This window comes from Cibotium barometz, chromosome 11, assembly GCF_041138505.1.
Source record: "Cibotium barometz isolate CiBa-2024 chromosome 11, ASM4113850v1, whole genome shotgun sequence".
Lineage (NCBI taxonomy): Eukaryota > Viridiplantae > Streptophyta > Polypodiopsida > Cyatheales > Cibotiaceae > Cibotium > Cibotium barometz.
The window spans coordinates 7752911-7779132 of NC_141056.1; the positions used below are offsets into that span (position 1 = coordinate 7752911).

The 26222-nt window shown below is 41.9% G+C and overlaps 1 protein-coding gene across 4 annotated transcripts in view; it reads left to right on the plus strand.

The window, feature by feature from the left end:
* The window catches only part of LOC147633708 (fimbrin-5-like), a 69987-nt gene that overhangs the window by 40539 nt on the left and 3226 nt on the right, over positions 1–26222 (plus strand). The gene's annotated exons all lie outside the window — the stretch shown is intronic.

The following is a 26222-nucleotide window of genomic DNA, read 5'->3' on the forward strand; positions in this document are numbered from 1 at the left end:
AGAGATGGGACTCTAGAGATGCACAGGCCATGTCATTGATAGCCCTTTCAGTGAAAAGGACTATTGTTCCGCACATTCGTTCATGCAAGACATCGAAGCTTGCATGGGACACATTGGAAGCAATGTATCAGGTACGCAACGAGGCAAGAGTTGCCTACTTGAAGAGGCAATTGGATCTTCTTTCTATGGATGAGGGTGACTCCATGGCAGATCATATCACCAAAGTGAAAGATTTGCAGGAACAATTGCTAAACATTGATGAGGTTATCCCAGACAGACAGATGGTCACCAACACTCTTCATTCTTTACCGCCTTCCTACTTGGGCTTTCACACCTCTCTCAACCTCTCAATGAGAGGAGGTGGTGATCTCGTCACTTTTGAAGAGCTCGTGGGTTTACTCTTGCAGGAAGAGCAAACAAGAGCAAACTTATCGAGCAACCGTGGTGGAGAAAAGGCATTTACAGCCAAGGATAAGGGTAAAGCAAAGAGCTTCTGGAACACGATACAAAGGCTTGTATAAGCTGGACAGCTATGACAAGCGCACTTATGATGTAAATACAGTTGCTGCCCACACTCCTGCTATGCATGATGCAGAGCTATGGCATGCTCGTTTTGGGCATGTAAATTTTCAGAGTTTGATGCTTTGCAGAAGCATCATATGGTTGATAATATGCCGCCTCTTGAGTCTCCGCCAAGACATGTATGTGAGGGGTGTATTTTGGGAAAGATGCAACGGAAACCATTCCCCAAAGATGGAGCTGTTAGAGCTGAAAGTAAATTACAGCTCATACATAGTGATGTATGTGGTCCAATGCGGACACCATCCATAGGGGGGCATCTTTACTTTGTCACATTCATTGATGACTACTGCTTACCCTTTGAAAGCGAGAGCAGATGTGTTTACATGCTTTCGACACTTTGTAGCAATGGCTGAAAATATGTGTGCATGTAAAGTCCAAACACTCCGCTCAGATAGAGGTGGAGAATACATGTCAAATGCATTCAAGGATTATATGCTTCAAAAGGTCATCAAACACCGATGTACTGTGCCTTATACACCGCAGCAGAATGGTGTAGCTGAAAGGAAAAATAGATCTCTCATGGAGATGGCAAGATGCATGGTGAAAGCACAAAAGTTGCCTCACAAATTTTGGATGGAAGCTATAATGTGTGCAGCTCATGTGTTAAACAGGTGTCCAACAAAAGCTTTGAAAACCATAACACCATTTGAGGCTTGGTATAGCCGAAAGCCAACAGTGGATTATATGCGTACATTTGGGTGTTTGGTATATGCACATGTGCCAGAACAACTCCGAACAAAGCTTGACGACAAAGCAATTAAATGCATTTTTGTGGGCTACAGCAATGAGAGCAAAGGATACCGTCTTTATAATCCAACTACACGAAGGATTTTTGTTAGTAGAGATGTGGTATTTGCTGAAAATTCAGAACAGCCCATGGCCAGGTTGTATAAAAGCAATGATACAGGCATACAGGGCATGTTTGATGGACTTTTACCCATTGCAATTAGGGGGGATTCAGATCAGCCAGCCCCTACACAAGAAAATCCACATGTAGAACATGTGGACCAGCCAGGTATTCAGCCCCCTTCTATGGAAGAAGTGGAAGATCTTGTCAGGGAAGAGAAAACAGCCATAGACACAGCCAAGTCAGTGCCAAGATGGTTGCTGAAAACTTTGCAAGAAAGCAAACTTGCAGCTCCACTCACAGGTAGAACAAGGGCTAGTTCCAGCCATGCTTTGAATGTACATCGTGGGGAGTCTGCATTCGCAATGGGTGGTCTCTTTGATTCAGAAGAGCCTTCTTCTTATGAAGCAGCACATGAGAATGAGCATTGGTTGCAAGCTATGCAAGCTGAAATTTCTTCTATCATGAAGAACAATACATGGGATCTTGTGGAATTGCCTAAAGGCAAGCATGTAATTGGAACAAAGTGGGTGTACAAAGTCAAAAGAAAGTCTGATGGTACTATTGACAGGTACAAAGCAAGACTTGTGGCTAAAGGCTACTCCCAGAAAAAGGGAATAGATTATGAAGAGACTTTTGCTCCTACTTCGAGAATGACCACAATAAGATCAGTGATTGCATTGGCTGCCCATAAAGGATGGAAAGTGCATCAATTGGATATCAAAACTGCATTCTTAAATGGGGATTTACAGGAGGAAGTATATGTAAATCAGCCCATTGGTTTTGTAGTTCCTGGTGAGGAACATAAAGTATGCAGGTTGCACAAAGCATTGTATGGGTTAAAGCAAGCTCCACGAGCTTGGTATGATAAGATACATGCTCATCTAACCAGCCAAGGTTATGAGAATAGTCCAGCTGAAAGCACATTGTATGTGAAGAAAACCGATGCCGATATTCTCATAGTCATCTTGTATGTAGATGACATGCTCATTACAGGTACTAGCAAAGCACAAATTTCAGATTTCAAATCTGATTTGAAAGCTGAATTTGATATGTTAGATTTGGGGCCTTTACACTACTATCTCGGCATACAGTTTATGCATACAGATGATGGCATTGTTATGCAGCAAACTAAGTACATAAAAAGTTTGCTAAAAAGGTTTCACATGGATGAATGTAAGCCCATTTCTACTCCGGTAGAACCTGGTGTACGGCTTACTATGCATGATATTGGAGAGCCTTTTGAGGCCGGCATTTACAGCCAGGCAGTGGGATGCCTCATTTACTTGTGTAACACGAGGCCAGACATATCTTTTGGGGTGTCTTTGTTGAGCAAATTCATGCACAGCCCAGGCACAAAGCATTGGCAAGCAATCAAACGCATTTTTCGATATCTTAAGGGTGCCCTGGATCTTGGTTTGTTCTATCCCAGGGGGGCAGCTTGCAGCTTTATGCATACAGTGATTCAGATTGGGCTGGTGATTATGATACCAGGCAATCCACCAATGGGAATTGTTTTTTTCTTGGGAGTTCATGCATATCCTGGTTGAGTAAAAAGCAACCCACTGTTGCTACATCTACTTGTGAGGTTGAGTACAGGGCAGTCTTTACAGCTACAGTAGATTGTGTATGGTTGAGGAGACTATTGGCTGATCTTCGTGAGTGTCAGCAGACATCCACCACCATTCTCACTGATAGCCAAAGTGCTATGGCCGTGGCACGAAATCCAGTATTTCATGCACGTACCAAGCACATAGAGATTCATTATCACTATGTCAGAGAAAGGCTACATGCAGGGGAGATCAGTTTATCTTATTGCCCTACACAGGATAATGTTGCAGATCTTTTCACAAAGGCTTTACCTCGAGAAAAGTTTGAAGCTTTCCGCAAAGCTTTGGGCTTACTCTCATACAGAGAGTGATCTACTACCTTGTACAGGTTCACACTTCCACTACAGGGGGGATTTGTAGGCATATGCTCACTTATGGTAGTGCTATGTGTGAACAGGGCTTAACCAAGGGTACTTTTTCCCATGTGGTTTTTCCCCTTGGACATCAAGTGTGAAAGGACACTCTAACATATAATATTTTGTACTTCTATATTATATGGATGTGGCACACATGCAAGAGTTGACTTGCATTTTGTGGATACCACACTTTTGGCTCTCTCTCTCTCTCTCTCTCTCTCATTTCTGTGTGTGAGCTTCTCTACGTTGCACCTAACCCTAATGTGCAGGTTTGTGTGTGTGAGTGTGTGAGCTTCTCTACGTTGCACCTAACCCTAATGTGCAGGTTTGTGTGTGTGAGTCCAACACCCAACAGGTTTCTACCAGCATACATGCATGTCACAATTGAGGATATGGTTGACATTGGAGATCACACATTGCATTCAAAAGAACCCTTAAAAAGCTTCAGTCACATCAGAACTTCTATCGTGAACGAGTCGTGAATCATTTTTTATTCTCTCATGAATGGTCTACCAAGGATGCAGTCATAAGAAAGTGGATGACGTCCAAAGTTTAGTAATCTTTCTAGGATTAAGAAGGGTTGGAATGTAAAGAAGGGTTGGAATGTAAAGAAGAGAAGGGGGTGGCCTTTTCATCAAAGGCATAGCATTTGAATTTAATTCAATCAAGAAAACCATAGATTTTTCATTAAAATTTGTAAACAAAGTAAGAAAATTAGCTACCCATACTCTCAAACAATGTACGCCAAAATGTGTCCATGAATTTAACATTCCGGTCACTTACTATTTGTTGCGGCATGCCATGCATCCGAAACACACATTCCATGAATTGATGTGCAACTATAGATGCTGAGTATCTCACTTTTGTAGGCACAAAATGGACAGCTTTAGTCAACCGATTTGTAATGTAGGAAATTATGTGCACATATGGGATGAGGGCCTAGGCACATGATATGGGGCATAGACTTCGGTTTATGTGTAAAAGGTCCTAGGAGTAAGTGACTATATAAGTCACTTATGGGATAGTTTGTATACCTTTTTGATATCTTTGATACATGATCATATGGTTATCCCCTTGCCTTGAGCAAGCTTCCATGGTGAGCTTCTTACACATAAAATTCTAGGATGGTGACCATACCCTTGTTGTGAGTGGGTCTTGCAGTGGTATCAGAGCTCTCGTTTTGATCCATTTTTCTTGAATTTTTTGCATTTTCTTGATGTTCTTAACTTTCTTGATTTTCTTGATTTTCTTGATCAAGAAGATGGATATGGTGACCTTGATTGGTTAATTTCCATTTCTTGATCTAATTTCTAAAGCTTTTGGGACCATGGGACTACTGTGGACCTAATTTTGAGGGAGCCGCACCAAAATTCAAATTGCAGGACTAAATTTGGGGGAAGAAAGTCATTAATTTTATTAATCATGATTACTTTTACTAATCCAAAACGTTTTTTCTCTTTTCCTGTTCTTGTTTGATTTTTGAAGTGCTTTGGGCTTCAATCTTTGGCTAAGAGTTGGCCATAGTTTAGGGTTTTGAATGAGAAGAATCAAAGCTTCACAATGAACCTAGCAATGGTGATTTTCGTGGAGTTTTCTGCCTGTGAGGCTGCATTTTTCCTTCCTTTGGTGGACTTGTGGCTCACATTGGAGCTTGCTTAAGCTTTCGAATGACTTAAGCAAGCATAAGCCTCTTGATCAGCTTTGTAATGGGAGTTTTTTGGGCGATTTTTTGCTGTGAAGCCAAGGAGAGTTAACTGCACACGTTTCTCGTGGTGTTTTGGAGCATTATGGCTTATATTCAAGCTAGATTAAGCTTGGGTAAAGCTTAAGTAAGGTTATGGCTTATTACAAGCCTTGCAATGGAGAGTATTGGAGGCGATTTTGGCCGTGAATTGCCAACCCTAATTTCTTGCATCATTAATCAATTTCTATTGCCATTAAGCTTGCATATGATCTATGGGATTTGCTATTGAAGGCTTAATGCTCATCCATGCCTTCATTTGAACCATTTTGCCAAACATTGATCTATTAGCATGGCATTGGAGTGAATTCATGCTTTAGATGCATGGTTATATGAAGCTTGGGCAATCTCATATGCTATTTTGAAAGCATCCATGGCCATGTGGATTGTCAAATGTGACCTACATGAACATTTGGCAAGAGGTTTATGCTATTTGTTGGCTTTTTGATGCTATTCTTGGATACCAAAATGCCGTTGGGATTGAACTTCATTATATTCAAAGCTTCTAACATGGTTGGGATGTCAATGGACACACATACTTGATGCTTATGCCATGATGGTTATTCATTGGATTGTCTTTACTTATATGGATACCATGGTAAGGGCATATGGTTGATGTTGAGGAGGCTATTGGAGAGCTACATTACATGGATCATGTTATGGACCAAAAGAGAAATCATATGATATATGCCATGGTTTTGTATAGCATGAGTTCATGTATTCAATTGTAAGTGATCTACACTCTCATCCGTTTCTAAGCTTTTGTTTGATTCTTGCATAAGTAGAAAGCTAGATATGTGGTGAGGGTACCTTGGCAATAAGGAGAAGAGGCCAAGGAGAGTGTGTCTTGAACTCACCGTGCCATGAGTGCCTTGGTAAAGTGGTACAGTGAGGGATTAGGTATTTTTGGCGATGAAGACTTGGTCTAAACCTTTGCCCTTGGATTTTAAACTTGGGTAAAGGGGTTGGAGGAGCTTGGCAAGCATTAACGCGCTACATCGACAATCATCTTGTGGGTAATTGCATTTGGAAGAAGCAGTGACACAAGCAAAGTGGCATTGATAATGATTTTGTTGGTAATTGCAATTGGAGCAAGGCAATGGCAGGAACAAAGGGAGAAAAAGATTGCAATTGTTGGTATTTGTATATTGCCTATGTTTGGGCATCATTTGTGACCACATTTTGGATTGAGTTTTGGTCGAAATTGCTTAAAGGTCATGCCAAAATTTTCAAAAATTTTCTTGCATACTTGTTAACATAAACCCTAAATTCAATCATAGGGGTTTTTAGTTCTTGCCTAGGGCTTTGCACCCTCTTATAATACTCCATAAGTACTTTGCATGAAGCTTTAAAGATCTTGATTCCGATATCGTTTGGGGAGTGAAATTAGGGGTTTTCTAGAAATCACCAAATCCTAATTCAGTCATAAATCTTAGATTGTGTTGTATGTGTCTTTACATATCTTGTTAGTACTTCATTAGACCTACCAATCAAGACCTTAACTCTCTGATTTCGATTTCATTTGCTAGGTCAAAGTGACATAGTTAACTTTTTGATGAAAGTCAAAACAATGTTGACTTCCACTTTGACTTTGGTCAAACTCTTTGGGGAATGATAGTACATGCTAAGATAGATCATCAAAATCGGTCAAGTTTTGGTCATCTTTGAAAGAGTGTACAGAGCGGAAGCAAGATAAGCACTAGAGTGTGCTGCAAGAGAGAGAGAGAGAGAAAGCTAGCTGTATTAACGTCTACTAGAGGCCAAACTCGACCTAGGAGACAAATCAATGTACAACTGTCAATGTCTTCTGGATGTCCAAAAAAAAGAGAGGATAAAATGAACATGAAATAAACTATGAAAGTACTGAGCTAGTGGGGGGGTGTGATGGATGGAGCACTATTGCTAGAGGCTCAGTATGCAACCTATATGCGCAGGGTATACAAGAATGCAATGCAGATCTGTCTAGCTCCAACTAGTACCATAATGGGGGTGTAATATGTGATACATAGGCGATGGCGAGGCAAAAATACCTCAAAGCATGATCTCCGGGTGTGAGTGTAAGTGAGCTAGCCGCTCCTACTCCTCTGTATCTCTGTGATCTTCCTTTGATGTAGTTTGGGAGTCTGGTAGCCTGGTGCTCTTGGTCTCCGTCTGGCTCGGAGGTCCGTAGCGCGCTGAAGTGTAACCCCCTCCTGTGTCAGAATAGGCACTGGGATAGATCTCTGGAAGAAATCAGTGAGCTGGAGCTGTCGTCTCTAGCAAGAACTGGCCAAATCTGTGCTGGTCTGCGGACTCCATGATCTGGCGGGGAGAGAGAGAGAGAGAGAGAGAGAGAGAGAGAGAGAGAGAGAGAGAGAGATGAAGCTAATAAGCTGAATATACTGCAATGAAAGGAATCCTGAGCAAGAGACATAAAGGCCTCATAAGTGAGGGATACAAAAGATGACCAAACTACTGAAAAGCGAAGAGGCTAGCCCACCTATATATATAGGTCATGAGGGGCTGACCGATTGGAACAAAAGAGCTGGTCGATTGGACAAAAGGAGCTGGCCGACTGAAGATGCATCATGCGACTTGGGAAAAATACTAGGAAAATAGGAAAAAATAAGGAGAAAATAAGGGTGGCCAACCCACAACTAAGGGCCATAAAAGGGATCAAATATGGGCACAATACATGGGCAGAATATGGGGATGAATATGCTAACACCCCCCTCTCAGCACTAGATGCTGAACAAACTCTGAGAAGCCGAAGAAGTCGTCCTCTGTCAAAGACAAGAATGCAGCAACAGGTACCAAGAATGCTCCACAAGCAATCTCCTGAGCAACTCAGCTACAAAAGCAAAAGAACCATCTGCCAGGTACACCGCTCCTTTAGAAGAAAGCAACCATGTAGGTTGCGTCGTGCTGCTCCAAATAATGGTGCCAAACCCAAATGTGAACACTGTCAAAGAAATCCCTAGAAGCTTGCAGCTCCAAGAAGAAAATACCCTTAGAAGAAATAGAGTCTATTTGCTTCAACTCAGTACCAAGAGTAGCCCAATACTGTACAATAGCACCCTCCTCAAAGGTCGGCATCGCCAGATGTAAGAACTGAACCGCCCCCTCTGAAAACTGATGTCGGGACTCCACAAGCCCAACCAAATCCAAATCTCAATCCCTCAAGCCCTGGAAGCACCAGTGTGCCCTAGGCACGGTCATGGACACACATGACTGAATCCAAAACCCCACCAAGTCTGTAAGCACGATCTCCAAACCGATCCAGTACCCTGCAACATCGAAGAAGTAGATCTATGGAGCCAAGTGGTCTCATCAATAGAATCACTCCTCACGTAGAGAAAAGGAAACATGTGCATTCGTAGTTGTAGCCTCCTCAATAGCATCACACAGCGTAGAAGTAGACTCCTCCATAGAAGGCAAAGGGACTAGCAACTCATCTTGGTCACTGGTTGTCGAAGAAAGAGTTGGAGGCGAAGTAATAGGAGACAAATCCCCCTCAGAAGCTGTGGACAAAGCTAGCCCACTGTCCTCCACTGTAGGAACATCTCCAAAAGAAGTGTCCACAATATCACTGGCTGCAGAGCACCTTGAAGCAGAAACCATCTGCCGATGATCACTGGCATCACTGCACAGGTCACAAAGCAACTGTCACACATAGAAAGTAGAAGCGTCATCAGGAGCATAGATGAAGTCTCGAAGAACCGAATCCTGACAATTCAGGAGGAGAAAGCCATAGATCTGTCTGTCAGGCTTTCTCCAACGACACACATCCTCCATGGAGGCAACTTCCATGATTGAAAGTGATCGCCATCCAACTTGTCTGTGTCATCCAAAAAATAACAAGAAGGTGCTATGGGAGCAAAATCTGCAACTGCCATTGGTGATCCAATCATTAGGACCAAACCTCATAAGCTCAAAACTGTCCAAATTAGAAAAGGCTGATGTAGGTCCCTTCCTCCCACGAAAACGTAGCCCTAACAGGCTGGATAGCACTCGAAAATCCTCATGTAGCAAAAAAAGCGCAAAAGCTTCATTCTACTGTACCTGCAACCTTGAGGCCACCAGAAGAGGGAAAGCAAAACATTGATTTGATATAGAGAGAAAAACAGCCACACAGGGCCTAGGAATATGCTGTAAGAAGGTGCAAGAGGGAAAGGCAGCAACTAGGACAATCCTCACCGTAACTCCGTCTCTCCTCGAGAGAAAAAAACGCAGTGTGTGCTGATCTGAGATGTGCAAGAGAGAGAGAGAGATATATGAAGCTAATAAGCTGAATATACTACAATGAAAGCAATCCCAAGCAAGAGACATAAAGTTCTCATAAGTGAGGGATACAAAAGATGACCAAAATACTGAAAAGTGAAGAGGCTAGCCCACATATATATAGGTCATGAGGGGCTGGCTGACTGGACAAAATGAGCTGGCCGACTGAAGGTGCATCACCCGACCTGGAAAAAATACCAGGAAATAGGAAAAAATAAGGAGAAAATAAGGGTGGCTAGCCCGCAACCAAGGGCCATAAAAGGGATCAAATATGGGCACAATACATGGGCAGAATATGGGGATGAATATGCTAACAATCTTATAGTCAACTTTCCATTTTCAGCAATACTTCATAAACCCTAAAACATAGAGTATCTGCCTTATCCAAAAACTTTCTGTTTTTGCATATTGTGTTAGTACGCATCATTAGCTATCCATAGATGTGTTGAGCCAATGCCGATACATAGATTGATGTATGACAAAATGCATAGAGAGGGCAAAGGCAAGAATGCTTGTGACATAGTGGCATCGAAGGGCAAAGGAGTATATGATGATGTCACTTATGCAAGGGCAGAATCTTCTAAAGCTAAAGAAGTACCACCTGTCTCCAACGACATGTATCACATGATGTGCATGCTGAGGAAAATATTGGAGAGTTTTAAATGACATAGTGGCATCGAAGGGCAAAGGAGTATATGATGATGTCACTTATGCAAGGGCAGAATCTTCTAAAGCTAAAGAAGTACCACCTGTCTCCAACGACATGTATCACATGATGTGCATGCTGAGGAAAATATTGGAGAGTTTTAAATGACAAGCAATCCAAATTTCAAGACCGATTGCTCACCTCGCAAAATCAACTTCTCAACACTTTCAAAAGTGAGATGAAGTGAATCAAGGAATGGTGTTGTTCAACCACCTCATCAAGATGCCAGATGCGTAATCATGACAGGACACTTTTGCAAGATAGTTTGCATGATCGTTGGCAAGAGGAATTTGATGACATACGAGCAAGAAGCAATTATTTTACCAAGCAACCTTCTTCGAGCATATATGGTGTACAAGGACAAGGTTTCTCTCAAGCAAGGCCAACCGGAGACTTTCCATTTTCAAAACAATGAGAGTCAAGACAAAGGACAATATACTTTTGAAGACATAAGGATTATGGAACATTATGATGCAAAAGTAAGGCTTAGATTTTCCATGATGTATGGACTTTTGCATACAAGGTTGTTGAAATCAATGAAAGTGTAAGCTTTTCTTGAGTATATGGTATCTACTTAAGTGAGTAGTTTATGGTTCAAAAGAGGAGAGCCATTTGCACAAAGATTGTTTGCATTCGATGGTGAAGGAGTCACTTGCATGGGACTCAAGGATTGGATTGTAATTGAGATGCCTATTTTCATGCTTGCCAAAGTGAAGAAAGTGACCTCTCATTTCAAAGGAAGAGCTAGATCTTGGTGGTTGAAGGAAATGCACAACTATAATTGGGATTGGCAGAATTTGGTATATGATGATGTGCAATACTTTGTGACCACCCAAGAGGAAAAGTGCTTTAGAGATCGATGCATGGTATTCTCACATGAGGACTCTCTATCTAGCTATATGGAGAGAGATTGGTACCTTTCCTTCGTTGTTCCCAACATCAAAGAGAAGGAAAGTATAGAGGGTTTTGTGCAAAGATCAGACAGATTTCATGCAAGTATCTCAAAGTATTATGCAAATTGATGAGGACATTGGTCTTGATGAGATCATGGTGTTGATGGGACTTGTCTACATGCATACCCGAAGGATCAAACAAGGGCAAGTTTGTTGAGCTAAGCAAGATAGAAATGAATGAGTCGGTGATACCCATTTTGGCTACAGTTCATGCTTGAATGGGGATGGAATGCTTTAACTCATGTTGAAAGATTTGAATATCAAAAGGGATAAAAGAGGTTACCCACTCACTCAACCTTTTGGTCATTGCATGGATTATGATTATGTGGGTCTTTGTGAGTCCATTGAGGGTATCCTTGGGATCAACACACTTGTTGAAAATTCTTAAAAGTTAGTGATTGTAAAACCATACACTCAAGTACAAGAAGTTTTGGACATTATCTCATGTACCGATTGTGTTCCGGCATACATAGATATTTTTCCTATGTTGGAATATGTGTTGATGTAGCGGCCCATTGAGCCAATGATGAGCGTTGTGATGGTTGAAAATTGATAGCTTCTTGATGATTGTGTGAATGAGCCTCTTTGCCTATGTTCACAAGAGATTGGATAGTTGTGTATCTACTTTGTGTGATGCTCATGATGTGGACATATGTGATACTCATAGTGTGGACAGCTTTGTTTTTGATCCACCTATGGTAGGTGTTACACATGCATTGATTGGTGTGGACAGCCATACTAGGGATTCACTTATGGATGCTTTGAAGGATGGCCCGTCGACTACATTTGTGAACCCAATTTATGATGCTTTCCGAGCTCGAAGTGGAAAGTTTATGATTGTGAGTTCTATGAGACCGCTTCATGTGTGGATGCCTTATTGGAGTCTAGTGTTGATGAGGATCATGCTTATGATGGTTTTGAGGATTGTACCTTGGACACGTGGGCAGATTACACATGATGTGATGGTTATGCACATCATGATTTGACATGTATTTATCAGAGTGTTGTGCATTACAATGATGCCTTACACACACCTACTGGAGATGCTTCCTGTTTCCGTGATGTGTATGGCGACTCTCCTTGTACATGGGACATTGACATGTGCTATGCTCATTGCATAGAGGATGACATAGAGAGACTCATACCTATGGAGGGATTGCCAGATTATCATTGTACTACCATCTATCATGAGGATGAGGATGATTATGATGATGCATGCTTTATGCTTGATGGTGGAGATTTCCATATGTACAGTGAGCATGCGTATTCGGATGATCACACCTATGCCCATACGGATGTTAGCTATGAGGTGTGTATCTTTGGACTTTGTGGATGCCGACAAACATGAGATGATGGTTTATGCAGTGGGGGTATTTTTTTTTGGATGTGCTTTGTGCCATTTAGAGTATAATTTTGATGGAGAGCACATGACTATCTTCATCATAGATGATGGCCCTTCACATTTTTCATTTGATCTCGACGGTCATGTGGATCATCATTTTGGTAGATTATTGGATGGAGCTTCCTTCAGTGCATGTGGTTATGCATGTGTGCATATGGACCACTGGTTCTTTGGACTTCCATTTGATCCAGGAGACTGTGTGATTGAGGATGCATGGCTACATCATCTTTTCGACCTGGGCGACATCATGTTCTATAGCTTGGGAGTTGGCCCATGGAGTTTTTCATTTGATCCAGGAGGCTACGAGGACCTTTGATGTTGATGTTGTTTGTGCATTGACATTTGAGGGTTTCCATTTGATATTGGCGGCGACTCAGCTTTTTATATAGGATCATGTACTATTGGCACTTACTATGGACTCTCCACATGTTGTGGGTCAGTTTTGGTTTGTTTCGCACGACCACCCTTCAATTTCGAGGACGAAATCATTGTAGGAGGTTTGTAATGTAGGAAGTTATGTGCACATGTGGGATGAGGGCCTAGGCACATGATATGGGGCATAGACTTGGGTTTATGGGCAGGCCATGTGTGAAAGGTGCTAGGAGTAAGTGACTATATAAGTCACTTATGGGATAGTTTGTATACCTTTTTGATATCTTTGATACATGACCATATGGTTATCTTCTTGCCTTGAGCAAGCTTCCATGGTGAGCTTCTCCCACATGAGATTCTAAGATGGTGACCTACACCCTTGTTGTCTACTCCATGTGATGAGTGGGTCTTCTTCTTGCAGCGATCAACCCCAACATAAATGCTAATGATGTCTCACCCATTCTTGGTGGTAGGAAGACTTGTGATAAAATCCATTGCTATATGAGTCCATTTACTCTCCGGAATGGATAAAGGCTGAAGCAAACCACTGGGCTTTTGTGTGGGATCCTTATTAAGTTGACAAGGCATACATTTGGCAACATACTCCTTTACATCATTCCAAAGGCCTTTCCAATGAAAGCTCTATTTAATGGCATCATATGTTTTAAACAATCCCAAGTGTCCTGCCATGGGAGAAGCATGCATCTCATCCAACACCCTCTTCTTGAAAGCTGAATGAGGTACAAGATACACCTTCTCCTTGAAGTAAAGGAGTCCATTTTGCAATCGGAAATGAGGTAACTCTTCACAAGTACCAAGTTGTAATTTCTGCATCATTTGTGAAGTCTCCTCATGCAGCATGTACTTCTCTTGGATTTCTTCAATCCAATCTTTATGCACTTCCGTGATGGCAAGCAATGTACACATCCACATTCTTGAGAGTGAATCAACCACTACATTATCCTTTCCCTTTGTAGTATAAGTAATTTCAAAATCATAATTTTGAAGAGTTGCTAACCACCGCCTTTGCGTGAGTGAGAGATTTGGTTGAGAAAGAAAGTACTTGAGAATCCTATGGTCTCTTTTCACATAAAACTTACTTCCATAGAGATAGTGATGCCATTTCTTGATTGCATGCAATATAGCACTCATCTTTTGATCATAAACATGCATCTCCTTTTGTTTATCATCAAGTTTGTGCAACACCCCATGATCTTGATACAACACGGCACCAATACCTCTTCCGCATGCATCCGCTCTAACAGTGAAAGGCTTGGTGAAACCCGGGTATACCAAAATTGGGGCAGAAGTAAGCATTCTCTTCAACTCTTCAAAACTTTTATACGCTGTTGCATCCCAAAAGAATGCCTCCTTCTTCAACTTATCGGTCAATGGAGCTGCTATGTGAGCATACTTCTCAATGAACCTTTGGTAGAATGAAGAAAGCCCTAAGAATCCCCTTAGTTGAGTGATGTTCTTAGGTATAGGTCAATTCTTCATGCAATACACCTTCTTTGGGTCCACTCTAATGCCATTTTTACCCACAATGTGACCAAGATACTCAACTTTACTTGCCATGAAAGTACATTTACTCTCCTTTGCATATGATTGGTTGGCTCAAAGTGCACCAAAAACTTGTGAACATGAACCAAATGCTCCTCTTCACTTTTGCTATACACCAAGGTATCATCGAAGAAGATCAAAACAAACTTGAAGAGGTATGGTTGTAGTATTTTGTTCATTAAGGCTTAAAAAGTGGCAGGCGCATTACATAACGTAAATGGCATCACCATATAATTGCATAATCCAAACGGTATCACTATATAATGATATAATCCTCTTTCGGTTCTAAATGCCGTCTTAATCTCATCACCACTTTTCATCTTTATTTGATGATAGCCGGACATCAAGTCAATCTTTGTAAAGAACTTGGCACACTTCAACTAATCCAATAGATCATCAATTTATGGGATAGGATACCTATTTTTGATTGTGATCGTATTCAAATCCCTATAATCAATGCACATTTGAAAGGTACCATCTTTTTTCTTCACCAACACCACCGGTGATGCATATGGCGATTGACTTGGTTCCACCCATCCCATATTCATTAATTCTTGGACTTACTTGGCCACCTCGTCTTTCTCTACTTTTGACAATCTATATGGTGGCTTGTTGATAGGCCTAGAGTTAGGCTCAAGCTCTATTCCATGATCAATCTCCTGCATAGATGGCAAGCATTTTGGCATTTGAAACATATCTTTGTATTCTTCCAACAACTTTGCCATTCCTTTATGTGTGACCTTGCTTTCATTGCCAATATCATCCTCCTTGCAAAGCTGCAATATATATACTATGCTAACCTTCTTAAGCTCCCTTTTGAATTGAGGGCAATTGATAAGGTTCGGCTTTGATGTATGGTTGTCCCACAAAGTGACATCTCTTCCATTATGCATAAACTCCATGTAGCCACGTTGCAAGTTCATGGTTATGCATCCAAGAGTAAATAACCAATCACATCTCAAGATTATATCAATGGGACCCATGTCAAGCATCAATAAATCCACTTTGCAAGTGTAATCATGTGAGAGCACTAAGGCCACATCATGGCATACCATTTTGAAATCCATTTCAGCCCCATTTGCCACTTGTACTTTATGCAAATTTGTCAAACACTTAGGCTATAATTTGAGATTGCATATGTATTATAGTCCTTATTCCATTTCTCTCCACATTTAAAGCATAAGTTTTTACTCAACTCATTCATTCGATCCTCCCTTATGAACTTGCACTTGGTAGCACCATTAAGAGGCTTCCCATCAACACTTGTAGACCTTTTGAGGAGCATGAGAAGTATTGCCAAATCTGTAATTTGATTTTCCTTCACTTCAATACACCATTGGAAACTTGGGCACAAAAGAAGCGGGTGTGGCATCCCTCAAAGACTTCCCGTAAATGTTAGGAGCTGAATCATTACGAAAATTCCCTCGATTTAACCATGCATTTGAATACTTCTCTTCATAGATCTTCGCCAAAAGCATGGCTTCTTTGAGAGTGGTTGGCCTTTGTTGTGATATGCAGCGGAAGTCTTTGTATTGGAAGATCCTGTCACACAAATGCTCACACCATCTTCTGTATCCTGAGTTTCGTGAGTTTAGTAATCCACTTTAATACTTCAAACTTTAAAGAGATGAGAGAGAGATATATGAGAACTGTACACCAGATTGGGTCCCAAATTACCCACTGAAGGGTCCCCTATCCTGATAACGAGATAGTATTTGCTTTATTACTTTAGAGAGAATGACTGTGGACTGTAGATAAGCCAAACGCAAGATCTCGGAGGATCGAAAGTCTGGTTGAAGTGTACACGGCTGTAGAAACACTTCAGTGAACTGATCTCAAGCCTATACACTCTTCCCAAGGGCATGAGGAAGGGCTGCACACCTGAGGTTGAGAAAAGAAGGCGGTGGACTGTTCTAAGCTATGTTAGAATGCTGTGTTACCTTCACCAGATGGCTGGGGCAGATGTGGATGATGATTAGAAGGCTGAGAACTGCTGTAGACTGAAACGCAGATCTGTAGGGGTACTGTGCACAGGCCGGCTGCTGGGTATGCAGAAAACGGAGGTTTACTTGCTGGATATGCAAAAAATGTAGGTGTACTTGTTGGTTATGGCCTGTGTATGACTGTATGGCTGCGTTGAAGAACTGTGGGCTGCTGTACTGCTGTGTTGAAAAACTGTGGGCTGCTGTACTGCTGCACTGAAGACTGTGGATGGCTGAAGGCAAAACGCAGATGCTAAGAGGGCTTGAGAAGCAAAACTCAAGTACTCTAAGGTTGGATGAGACTAGTCTAGTGCTGAAGGCAAGGGTACTCCTAGGGCTGAGGAGGAAGCTCTTAGCACACTGAAGACTGAATGAGAAACTAAGCCCTATGCAAGCGTATTTATACTAGATAGGGGTTGGTCAAAAGGGCTGGTCATAATTTAATAAACTTTATGTTTATAAATAACAATAAATGGCAAATAAATACCATAAAGTATGGAAAAAATACCAGATAAATCCTAGTAAATTCCCTAAGGCTTCTGGGATGTTCTAAATGATGCACAGGTATATGAATGCATATTATGCAGGATGCAGAGTGCTTTCTGATGCAAACCCTAAGGCTTCTATTGACTCTACATGCATGAATGATTCTCTCCAAGTGGGTTAAGGGACTTGACTGACTGACTGACTGACTTGCTAAGGTTGAGGAATGACCTACGTAGCTCGTGCCTCACTTATCTTGGACTGAGAATGTACAATGGGGTCACGACGTACGACAATTATCATCCTACTGGGTTCTAATAATGTACAAATGTTGCACTGCTGATGATGAGCCATTTTGTCACCATGCACTGAGTGCAGAGTGCATGTGAGATTCCTTCTCCTGCTTAGCTTGGCGGCAGGTTCATGGCTTCCAAGTAGTCCGCCAACAACTGGGGGTACTTCTGGAAGAACTCCTCGTCGAGCCATACGGCTTCGTGGGTATCTTGATCTCGGAATTTCGTATAGAACTGACGTATCCGTCGATCGGAACCATGCTTCCAACGATGAAGAAGGATCTGCTTGGGCTCAATAACTTGTGCTTCGTCTACCACGTCTGGCTACTGTTCATTTGAAACATCTAACACTTCTGGACCAACATATGGTTTTAGCCAAGAAACATGGAAAACATCATGCATTGTCCAACTGGTAGGCAACTTTAACTTCATGGAGACATCACTTAACTTCTTAACTATTGGAAAAGGGCCAAAACTACGGAATAAAAGCTTGGGACAACGTTTGGCCACTTGTTTCAATCTCTGTTTCATGATACGCAAATAGACCCAATCCCCTTCCTTGAAGTGGACATCTCTTCTAGACTTATTTGCCTGTCTGCTATATGCTTCCTGAGCTTTGGTCAAGCAGTCCTGAACTGACTCAATGATCTCGGAAAATGCTTCCGTGGTTTTATTAGCCTCTAAAGATGGAGACACCATTCTCGTCAAAAGAGAAGAAAAACGGCGACCAAAGGCTGCTTCATATGGAGTCCGTCCGACACTGGATGAATGAGTGTCGTTCAAGATTAGCTTGGACCAATGGAAGATAATGTTCCCATTTGGACCGCTGGTCATGACAGTATGACTTGAGAACATCAAAGGCCAACTGGTTATAAATTTCTGTTTGGCCATCTGTCTGCGGATGGAATGTACTAGACAATTGCAACTTAGTTCCGAAGTTTTCGAATAATGTCTTCCAGAAATGCGAGGTAAACTTGGAATCTCTATCTGATGTTATGGTGCTAGGCAAACCACAAACTGGATACCAATGCTTGAGAAATAGACGGGCTGCGTCCTTGGCTGTGGCCATATGCTTGCATGGGATGAGCTTGTAGAATTTACTAAAGCGATCCACAATGGTAAAACATTGAGTGTTACGGGATCCGGTAGATAAAGGTAGAGGCCCTACAAAGTCCATAGATATGTCGATGAAAGGTCCGTCGGGGATAGGCAAAGGTTGAAGTAAACCTGCCTTCTTTGTATGGGGAACCTTGACTTTTTGACAAATCTTACAGGCTTGTACATGTGCGTAGACATCATGCCTCATCTTTGGCCAATAAAAGGACTGTTCTAATTTCTCGAGGGTACTGTTGATATCCCTATGTCCTCCAACTAAGGAGTCATGGGCATCGTGGAGAAGAGCGGAACGCTTTTCTCGAGTAACACAGAGACGGTTCTTATAGAACAACCAACCGTTATGTACTGAATAGTGGCCAGGCTCAGAATTGAGGACCAAACTGTATTGAGTACCAAACTCAGGGAAGTCGACATATTGGCCTTTCATACTAAATAAGTCCTTCCCCGTGATTTCAAGAATGGTAGATTCTTGGATTGCCTGGATGCTAGACTTTCGACTAAGAGCATCTGCTACTAATGGGTTATGCTTACCAGGGATGTATTCAATCATACCTCCAAACTGTTGGAAGATTTGACTCCACCTGGCCTGTTGATCACTCCACTGAGCACTTGGCATAGTCTGAAGCCACTTAAGTGCTTGGTGGTCTGTTTTCACTGTGAAAGCCTGTCCATAAAGAAAAGGCTTCCAATGCTTGAGTGTTGTGATCACACCTAAAAGCTCTTTGTCATATACCGAATAATTCTTTTCGGCGACATCCAACTTTCTACTGTAATATGCCACGGGTCTATTGTCCTGCTGGAGGACTGCACCTATGGCTACATTGCTGGCATCGGTGATGACCTCAAAAGGTTCATCCCATGATGCTAACTTTAATACAGGTGCTTCTGAGGCAGCTTTCTGGAGTGCACGGAATGCATCAAGCACCTTGCCTGTAACTGAGACTTTTTGCTTGCGAGTCTTCACTCCCTTGAGCAAGTCGGTAAGAGGTGCTGCAAGGTTGGAAAACTGATGGACATGGGTACTATAGGCCTGACAAAGACCTACGAATGAGGATGAATCTCCATGCTATGGGAGAGGAACAATGAGTGACTTCACACCATGCAGGAATACCTTATGTAGCCCGTGAAGGATACAATGTTTATGGCAATGGTCAAAATGTATGTCAAATGCCATTGCCGGCTGAAAATGTGTATGCACAACACTTGCAACATGGGCTGCAATTTTCTGTTGGTGTAGGTATTCCGCGTATCTCTCATGTTATGGCAGGTCAGCATGGATATTTTAGTGGCTATGACATATTTTATGCTGGCACCTCCACTTATTCAGGGGTATGTATTCTGGCTAGACATGAGTTGCAGCCTCAGTTAGCTTTTAATGACAGTAGTGGCAGATGGTTGGTTATACAATGCAATGTCAATGGGGATATACTTGAGTTTGCCTCTGTATATGCTTCGCAGACCTCTGCCATGAGGGCTTCTTTATGGGACTCCTTATCCAGATATCCATGGAGGTCCAATGCATTCATCTGTGGAGATTTTAACAATTCCCCTCTGCCAAGAGATAACACTACTTCTAAATCTCACATGTTATCTTTGGAAAGGCAGCAATGGGAGAGTATGCTTCTTGCGGTGCAGGCTGAAGAATTATAGCTGCTCCTCCAGGAAACCTTGCCCGGATACACTTTTCATCACAATGCATTCACCACATACTGGGCAAGGTTAGACAGATGGTACCTCTTTTATCCTCATCAATTTACAGATTTCAGTCCTCATCTCTCCATTGACTTTTCCCTGGGATTATCAGATCATGCTCCGCTTTGGATGGATTTACACATTGGCCTGCCTTTGGATGATTTGCCTTCCCATTCTAGCAGGCTACTGCATGTAAATCAGGCCTATTTAAGGCACCAACATTTCCAGCAAATGATTAAACTTGCAATACAGCCTTTGTTTCAGCATGCCCAGGAGGATATCAATTATGCATGGGACAGCCTGGTTACCAGACTGCAGAATATCATTTGCAGCTATGGCAAGTGGTATATGTCTGATTGGAGAAATAAGATCAAAGAAGCAAAAAGGACAGCACAACAACTGACTGAATTTTCTCAGTCAAGACCTCTCTCTGAGGATGAACAGGAAGCTCTTTCACATGCTCATTTTCAATTGCATGCCAATGATCAGAGAAAATTGCATAAATGGCAGATCAGGGCGAGAACGAAGCCCCTCATGGATAAGGGCCTTTCATCCAAAGCTTTCTTTCAGGGCCTGCATGCTACTCGTAAGAAAAATTCATGCCTACGAGTTAGAAAGCTGGATGGATCATGGACGCACTCTTTCTCTGATCTCCAAGATGAATGCCATAATTATTTTCAGAACATGTTCTCCCCTCCTGGCTCCCCATCAAATCAAATGATTGATGCTAGGAATGAATTCCTTCGACATGTCTCTGAAATAGTGGATAAGGATGCTGCTCTTACCATGGAGGGATCTTTCACTGCCACAGAGCTTGAGAATGCATTGTTTCACCTTAGCAGACATAAGTCTCCTGGTTGGGATGGCCTTACGGTGGAATTCTATATTGTCTTTTGGGATGACTTGAATGAAGTCCTGTTACAGATGATCAATGCAGCCTGGCAGGCAAACCAGATGCCACACTCATGGAAACATGGCATAGTAAAACTAGTGCCTAAAAAACATCTCTGTGATCATCTGTCGGATTGGAGGCCCATTACTTTGATGCCAGTAGTTTATAAGCTTATTGCAAAGATGATGGTGCACCGGCTGCATACGATATTGGATGTGGGTCTTCATCCTTATCAATATGGATTTATCCCGCGTAGACAAATCCATGATAACATTTCCAATGCCTTGACAGCAATTGAATATGCTAAGTACTCCCATCAAGATGTACTTATTTTGCAAGTGGATATTGCTAAGGCATTTGATACTGTTCACTGGGACTTCATCTCTCAAATCATGTTCAAACTTGGTTTTGGTCCCAAGATGGCAAATGCAGTATTTTGGCTCTACTCTGGATCTACCTCTCAGTGTATTTTGGGAAACCATCTCTCCCGCTCATGGACTTTGGGTAGATCAGTACGACAGGGCTGCCCCCTTAGTGCTTTGCTATATGCCATTGTCACCCATCCCCTTCTAAAGTATCTTGATCATCTGACACATACAGGGCAGATGAAAGGGCTCACAATCCCTGGGACATCATCCTTTTTGGCTCAAGCATATGCTGATGATTCCTTTTTCATGCCACAGAATTCACCCCAGGAAGTACATATGCTAATGACCACGCTTTCATTGTTTGGCTTGGCAGCTGGTCTGAATATTAATTTTGACAAATCTAAATTACTTCCTCTCAAACAATGTGATTGGCATTCTCTCCTTTGGCCTGGGCAAGTGGTGAATTCAAAAGATGCAGTCAGGCATTTGGGATATCCAATAGGATGGCATATTACTAGGAAGCAGCAGCTCAAATGGGTCCTACAAAGACTGCAACATAAATTGGATTTCTGGAAGATATCTACCTGGCCGCTTCATGTCAGGCTCAGAATAGTGCAGTCTATTGTAATGTCATATGTGCAATTTTATTTGCCATTGTTACATTGGTCCTCTCGGGATATTTCAGCCTTTATGTCACAAGCCATGGAAATACTCTGGAGAACAAAAGCGGCAGTGAAAGCATTAAGACTGATGAAGATGGAATTGTTGTGCTCCCCAAGGATGCATGGTGGTCTAAATATTCTAAATGTGCGGTATCATGTCCTTGCAAGGAAAATCACTATGCTGCATACTTTTTTCCGCCAACAACAGCCATGGACATGTATGCTTGCATCTATGTGTGTTAATATGAGGACTTCTGCTTATGGCCAATGGACTACTGATCCCTGGGAGGTTGTCATTGGGAGATTTGCAGGAAAGATACCAGGCTGCCCTTTCTCTACTGCTTTGATTATGGACTGGAAACAGCTACTTTCAAAAGTTAAATGGGCTCCTGATAATTGCTCGGGGACAAATTCCATGAGACAGGAAAGTATTCATTGGAGTGCCATCTTTGACACTCCACTTGCCTTACAGGAACCAATCCGAGCATACAACCTCTCTAAATTGGGAATTCGGTATATACAAGATGTGGTGGATGATCAGGGATATGTTTTATCTTTTCCCCAGGCTATGGCTTCCTATCCTTTGGGAATGCATCACAGGACCATATGGAAGAAAATTGCTGATTTATTATTTCCTTTTCTACCAGTTCCTCCTATGGCTCCTATGGATCGGCTTATGGATTGGCAGTTGCTTTCCTCCACTACAGGCACTCATCCTGTTCCTCTCCCCGCTCTAACCTCCATTAAAGCCTATCATTTACTTCAGCCTGCTCCATGGATCCAGCAATATGGCAATTCTTTATGGCATATAAGGAAACCCCTTTCATGGTGGAGGAAGAATATTCAAATGATATGGAAAAGTAAAATGCCTTTGAAACAAAGACTTTTCCTCTGGAGATGTTTGACAGGTACATTGTCAGTGGGGGTTACACTTGCAAGACGCCATATTGCATCATCCACCTGTCTAAGATGTATGGCTCTTTCAGAGACAATTCCTCATTTGCTTTGGCATTGTCCTTGTTCTAGGATCCTCCTCAGGCGTATTTCTGATTATCTTTGCCTTCGCTTCCCAACTCATAGATTTGGGAAACATTTCTGGCTCTTTGGCAGACATCTCAGAACTTTGTCCCAATACTCACTTTTTCTATTTTGGGTGAGATATTGGGCCCTATGGACCATCTGGAGTGAACACAATTTTGCATATTTGGGAAGGCACAATCTCCAATCATATGAATCTTTCCGAGCCTCATTGCGACAGTCTGTATATGCTGCTTGCCTTGAGGGTGACATGGATGCATCTTGTATTCAGCTTTTCTTCGAGTGCTTTTGATCTTTGGATATTCTCCACTCTGGAGAATATGATTATGTAAACTTTCTTGTGTGCTTCCATTAGGCTCTCCTTTGGAGTCTAATGTCTTGTATATTGACTTTATGAAAATATAACAATTACTGGTTTTACTAAAAAAAAAAAAAGTGTGTGTATAGATATATATATATCTATATACACACACACACACACACACACACACACACACACACATATATATATATATATATATATATATACACACACACACACACACACACACACATATATATATATATGTGTGTGTGTGTGTATATACATATATGTATATATACATATATATATATATATGTATATATACATATATATATATATATGTATATATACATATATATATATATATGTATATATACATATATATGTATATAGATATATATACATATATACACATATATATGCACACACACACACACACACATATATACACACACACATACATACATATATATCTATATACATATATATATATCTATGTATATATATGTATATAGATATATATATATATGTATGTATATAATATACATATATATATACAAGTACGTACGGTAATGTGCCGTACGGTATTCCGTACAATATGCCGTCATATGTCGTATGGAAACAACCATGATAAGGATTTACGGGTTAAGGTGATGGATGAATGCCATGCATCGTCGTATGCAGGACATTGGGGAATTCTTGCCACTATGCAGACTTTGGAGAGGTACTTCTTTTGGCCAAACATGCGTAAAGACATAGATGTTTATGTGCGCGAATGTATGGTTTGCTAGAAAGCGAAGTTTTTTCAGGCATAAGGCACCTAGTTTGCTTCAACCGTTGCCTATTCCGGATCAGCCCATGGGAGTCCTCAGTCCATAGCCATGGATTTTATCATGGATTTGCCTAAAACGCAGTAGGGAATGATGCCATATGGACCATCATCGATAGGTTTAGCAAGCAGGCTCATTTCATTTCTGTGCGAAAGAATATTAAGCCTGAGCACATGGCAAGAATATTCTTAGCCTAGATTTTGGGATACCGAAGACTATAGCACTTGCCTCTTGTGGAGTTTGCTTATAACGATACGGTGCACACCTCCACAGGGAAAGCATCTTTTGAGATTGTTTATGGCAGGGTGGTGCTTCCACCTACCCTTCGCATGAAGGATGAAATCTTTGCTGGCAATGAGTATATTAGAGACTTGGATACAACTTTTTCATAGGTACCGACAGCCAACAAAGAACTCAAGAAAAACATAAGAAAGCTGCAGATAAATATCCCAAACATGTGGATTTCAAAGAAGGTGATTGGGTGCTTTTCAAGTTTGAGAAGGCACACCTTTGGAAGCAACCCGGCAAGGAAGGCAAGCGCCCAAAGTTGTCTCCCAGGTACTTTGGGCCATTCCAAGTATTGGAATGGATTAATGAGGTGGCTTTCAGGCTTGCTTTGCCTGAGCACTTGTGCATACATAATGCTTTTCACATTAGCCTCCTCAAGAAATATCTGGGTCCTGAGCCGCTTGAGCCGGTTATCAAGGATCAACCTGAAATTGATGAGCTTGAAGAAATGCTTCAACTAGATTAGATTGTGTTTCATAAGGAATGGAGAGCTATTGGTGGCAGGCTTATCCGCAGGTTTCTTGTGAAGTTTAAGAACTACCCTGCTCTTGATTGGAAGTGGGTAGATGAAGACTACTTCAAGGATTATCCGGATCTTCTACAGGTTTATTTGGTCGCTTTTTAGTTGCAGACAACTGATTAGAAGCCGGGGAGAATGTCATATTCTTGACTATACACATGTGGAGGAACACCATGGAAGGGTAGGTATAGACCCTAGTGTATGTTCCAAGCATGGTTTAGTAGGATTGAAATCCTGGTGTGAGTTCCTGGCATGGCTTAGTACATGTGGAAGGGATTCATGGAAGGGTAGATACCTTGGTGAGAGTTCTTGGCATGGTGATGAAGTCTCATGGAAGGGTGGACACCGTGGTGAGCATTTTTTGATACTTGTATAGTTCTGTACAAGATGAGTTGGGAGATGGAATCCAGAATATTGTGCACAAAGTATTTGTTTGATTTGACATGCATAAATAACTTGTTGTAGTTGCCTGGACAATGCTTGGTATTTCAATGTGATTGTCCATGGGCCCCGGGGACGCTTGGAAACCTTGTGGACGCGTGTGTGCACGCCTATTTGGGATTGAGGCAGTTGTCTTATGTGTTTTGCAGGTGGTAAGTGACCCCAAACTCAATTTACAGCTAATGTTTTATCAGTGCAGGTGTTCACATACACTTAAATTTGGGCGGACAGTTTATAAAGTGTTCACATACACTTAAATCTGGACGGACAGTTTATAGAGTGTTCACATCAGTTGGACCAATTTTTTAATGAAACTTGGCCATTACTCAAGGATGGACACTCTACATGCAATATTAGCTCCAAGAGTTGCTACTCTAGGGGGGGAGAAGCCAAGATCAGCCAGGCGCCTAGTTTTGGTAGTTTCTGGTGTATAGGACACAGTAGGGTTTTGACAGGTGTCAATTTGCATGCTGGCCAGCACTACTCGAGCTGGTCGATTGCTTCCAGGGTTGCATGAAGGACGATCGCTTGCTCCTACAGGTGCTACAGGCACATGCGCCTTCTTTCTCTCTCTCTTTTGATGTAGGCGATTGCTTCTGGCTCATCTCTGGGGCTGGTCGACTGCTGGACAGCAGTAATGGGGGCTGGTTTCTGTTGCTCCAAAGGCCATGAACTCAAGGCAATCAACAAGTCACCCTTCTCTACACTAGGGGTGACCTGTCCAGCAAGATTTTGGGCTGAAAACAGGGCTGTACAATCCAATTCAGCAGGGATCTTCGCAATGAAATCAAAGGCAAACAGTGTTTATACTTGCCTGAGGCCTGTGGCTCTAAGGGTGGAACCTTCGGGTGGCCAGAGCTAAGGTTTTCATGGCTGGTTATTTGGGACAGTTCTACTGCTAGAGGGTGTGATCACGTACTA